Below are 4656 nucleotides of genomic sequence, written 5' to 3'. Positions count from 1 at the left end.
TTTGTTCCGGGTTATCCATTAATTTTTTATTGGCGCAGATTTGGCTTTTCTGTTATTGATATTTCGAGCATCCTGGTCCAGAAGTACCATTACTTAAAACCGGGATTAGGGAATCTCTAGGCAATTTCAGCCATATATTTTGGCTCTCTGTGCCTCGTTATTTTTGAATAACGTATTATTATCTTGTTCATTTGACCGAATTATTACTGGCATTTAGTGTATTGCGATTTGTTAGTTTCACGAGTTTTATAATTTTCGGTAGTCTCAATAATTTTGTACAATTCCTCGCCATCGGATTTCATGGCAATTCTAGTACTTCAAAGTCCCGTAAGCTGGGCATTATGTGACGCGTACTTTTTTCTGTTTTGTTCTCATTATTACAGATATCATGTAGATTTATCGACTTGTGCATCACTGTAGTTTCAAGTCATTGAATTTTATTCTGACTAATTTTTCGCAACACTTGCCCATTACTTTTGGCTTATCTTGACTTGCACCAATTCAGTCTCGTGACTCAGTAATTTATGACATTTTATTGTATTTTGCTTTTAGGCTAATTCATTTATAGATTCACTCATTTATTTTGTAAAATCTTTGACTTCGGGACACTGCTATTTTTCTCAACTGGACAATAGTGACTTGTGTGTATATTTTAACTGCAATATTCGTGAGTAACGCCCAATCGTCTTATTTTTTGTATCCAGTGATTGATTTTATTAAAAATTATTCTCCCCGACGATTTATGAATTTACTTTTGTCCAATTACCTGTCGCCTAACAATTGCATTTTGGATTTTGCTTTTGGGGTTATTGGTACCAGAGGGCCGACATAACGGGAGAAGAATCCCGCCTTCTTCCAAATTTACGTCACAGTATAAGTTCGGGGTTTGTGGGGGATTCTGATGCTGGTGATAGCTGACAATAAGTTCTGTGGTTTACTAAACGATTACACAGCAAGTGATGCAGCTTGCTTTTTTTAGGCCCGTGATCTTGGATGGTGAATTAAATTCAATAATTCCCGGCCAAGATAAATCCGGGACAAGATAAATCCGGGTACTGGAGAAATACTCAAGAAGTTAATTGATTTGAGGGAGGACCTGAAATGCAAAGAGAGGGGGTTGGGGGAATGATCGACTCAGGGGTAAAGTATGAACATGTAGTGTATTTCTCACCTAGGGGGGTAAAATATAGAAGGCTTGCCCACGTGCAGAATTACTGTCCGAGCCGAAGGCGAGGTTGGTAAGCACGTGGGTAAGCCTTATTTATTTTACCTTCCGTGGTGAGAACGTATTTTTTCTCCCTGGTGTAGGAGCAAAGTTAGAATTTCTTCACACGCAGCGTCAGTGCAGCAACCTTGCGGCGACAGCGTTTGGTGGCCGCCAATTCTATCGCACGGCGTACAAATCCTCCGGGTTATTCTCTGGTTATCCTTCCTTCAGTCACCATTCCTCCACTCTTCCTTCACTTCCGGGGAAAATGCACCCTGGCACACGGGTCGATACGGGATCTGGTTGCGGGGATATTCTTAGGCGATGAATGAAATATTAACGGATTACGTGATGATGCGTTATAGGATCAAATAATGACTCACGTGGCGTCGGTCAAAGAAGCCAACTTAATGAGTAAAAAGTCACTAATAACACACAAATATATCACAATAGAGAGAGCTGAGCGAGAACGGTATATAATTCTATGAATTGGAAAGGTATTTTCGAGAATTACTAATAATGTACGGGTCAAATGAGAGAGAGTGATAAGCCCCAAGGTGGGAGGTGTGGATCTTCGCGATGGTCAATTACACCTGTCCATCAAGTGGCACCTCAGTTGTCAGAGGTCAAAGACCAGTGGTCATCTGAGGTGAGCGAACGAGTCAATCAGCTAAGTGCGTCATGGGTGTTGAGTGCGTGTCTCTGTGTGGAAGAAAAATTCGGTGAAAAACCGGACACACACACCTATCCGACAAACAAGATCTCTCCCTACACTCTCCAAAAACTTTTCCGAAGTCTCTCTCTAATATGAACGCTCGGGGCAGCTGCAAATCGAGTGATGACGTCTTTTCATTCGATCGCCTTCTTCCCCGATTATCGGCGATAATCCGAATTAATCGGGGGCACTTGTCATTTAGTGTTCTTTTCCGATTAATTGGGTTGGCGGGCACAACCGACGGATGTCGTCGTTCCTTCCAGGGTCACGTGGTGTACGGTCAGCTATGTGTGGGGTTTGTTCGTTCCTGAAAGTTTCTTCTTCCGCGGTGAGTGTCGTGGCGACAGCACAAGGGGGGTGGGGGGGAGGTTGTATCTGCTCGTCGACTCCTGGCACGTGTGAGTACCATGGTGAGGGGAAATGGCGGGTGGGGAGAAGGAATATTTCGGGAGTTAGAAACCACTGATGACAGATATTCTAACCCAACTTAACCAAGCTTAGCGTACTTACACTCATAACAGTAGTTAATGTAATTCTTAGAGGCCAGAGGGAGGGGCGCAAATGTTGCCTAGTCACTGGCTATAAAAAAACCATTCGCGATAAATTCAATGGCTCTCATCAAAATTGACGATATCTATGCGTGTTATTGAATTATTAAAGAAAAGACAGATGATACATAAAATAGGAAGCCTGAATTCATCAATGAAGTTCATTAATCGAGCGTAGAAGAGAATTTACAAATACAAAGACGAGGTTACAACATGTCGTGAAAGGCATGATCAGTGTTGATAACGTGCGTACATAATGATGAGATATTTATTAATCATTGATATTTTATTGGCTAGGTCTTCAGTAATTCCATTGGTCAGAATGGCCGTTTACAAAAGAAAATTTTATGGATTGAAAGACTCAGAATACACTGTAGACTTTGGTCGCTGGATCAATAGAACACGTGATCAACCACAGAGGTGGGCAACCTCAGCTCTCGGAGCCACTCCAGCTCCCGACCTCAGAAACTTGGTGGTGGGAAAAGTGAAATAGAAAAATTTTCTATTTCTTCAGTGGAAATATTATGTCAATTATTGTTTTTTTTTGTTGTTTATCCTTTCGATTGGTTATTGGTTGCTTTTAATCGTCTTTATCAGAAAAGATTGCGGACCTTTCATACATTTCTTGAAGTAATTTTGAAATTATAATTTTAATATTGTTTGGAAAACAATTATTAAATATTACCATGTTGTTAATAGACCCGACTTGACATGCATTTTCAAACTTTTCATTTCTATATTTCCCGCTCTCGATGCCCAATTAAAATGAACAAATTTCTCAGAACCAACAAAATTATCGGCGTCCTTTAATCTTTAATTAACTATGAAATATTTCTATCTCAAGTTCACGAGCATGCCACTTCCATTTAAAACTATGAGTATTGCATCTAAACCATCATCTTTTTATTCCATTTTTTTAATCAAAAACAAAATGTCCAAACACCTGCATAAAAAATTCAAACCATTTTGCCATCGCATTTCAATCACGCGCATGCGCCATCGTTCGATATTACCCCACCACACAAATATACGATAATCCTTGTAATCACGTTCGATTCCTTATAATTGGAACCTTTATAATTTTATGACTGCAGCTCCGAGCCAACCTGAGGTTGCCCACCTCTGATCAACCGAATCGAATTGAAGATTTAAGCAGTCTGATTCTGGATAATGGTGATTAGGTAATATTTTAGTTATTTGATTTTTACTTCATTAACCGTTTCTTTATACATTCTATAGAGAATCCTGAATAGGCTTAAACGCATCAATATTGGGAGTAAATTGATGAATGAGGAGAAATATTTTCTAATTTTTAACTATGTAAATGGTAATGAGTATAGGGTAGGGTACATAGGGTTCTTTCGCATTGTTAACAGGACGTAATGTTATTGCGAAGCAACCATTTTGTTCAATTTCCTTATGGTTTCGACTTCTGTGAACTATCATTTGTAGCATCCAAACAAGAGATTCGTTGTAAATCTAGAGAAAGCAAAAAATATGAAATCACAGGTTTTCATGATTGAACGCAGGTGTTTTTAAGCAGTTCAAAATCATATTAAGGCGTTAATCAAGTAGTATTAATACAATTGAGGTATACTGAAATTACCTTTATTAATGTGTCATAGTCTTTAATAACTTTTGATTGCCATTTTTGAAGAAATGAGTCCTTTTGAATCATTTTTAACCTCATCATGAGAAACGGTTGGATTTCTGCGTGGAGTTCTATTAACAGTTCCAATGAATCCCACTATGTTTCAGTGTTCCATAACAACTGCCTCCGATGAAGTGTTCATACTTAATGGTTTGCCCTAAAAGTTAATGAAGGCCATATCACAGGGCTTAGAAAAAATTGAGAACTAGAAATATCGCGAGTCCCAATTGAATACTAACGGATATTTTAAATTTTTTTTTGAAATTAAGTTACTACTAAAAATTTCTTCGTATCTCGCGCTATAAAAAAGAAAAAGTTCACAATTTTGAAAGAAAAACATATCTCTCTCAAATTTTAATTCCCAAACTCCACATGACCGCTACACATCGTGGCTACAGCCACAAAGATACTTATTATTCCTCTCTTTAAAATTAACTCCTTTTGCTACAATTACCTCTATCGACTGTGAATATCACGGCAAATATACTGTTCATCATATTATAGTATTCGACTTAAGGAAGAAACCAAATTTTAC

The 4656-nt window shown here is 38.4% G+C and overlaps 1 protein-coding gene across 2 annotated transcripts in view; it reads right to left on the bottom strand.

Moving 5' to 3' along the window:
* The window catches only part of Oct-TyrR (Octopamine-Tyramine receptor), a 160597-nt gene extending 156331 nt beyond the window's left edge, over positions 1-4266 (bottom strand). For both annotated transcript variants that reach the window (XM_011313998.1, XM_011313997.1), the window contains exon 1: positions 4077-4266. The gene's annotated coding sequence lies outside the window, so the exon portion shown is untranslated. The remainder of the gene's footprint in view (positions 1-4076) is intronic.
* Positions 4267-4656: the final 390 nt, after the last annotated feature.

This window comes from Fopius arisanus, unplaced genomic scaffold (genome assembly GCF_000806365.1).
Source record: "Fopius arisanus strain USDA-PBARC FA_bdor unplaced genomic scaffold, ASM80636v1 scaffold00138, whole genome shotgun sequence".
Lineage (NCBI taxonomy): Eukaryota > Metazoa > Arthropoda > Insecta > Hymenoptera > Braconidae > Fopius > Fopius arisanus.
Note: the sequence above shows the minus strand (reverse complement) of the source record. Positions and strands in the feature narration are given on the sequence as shown.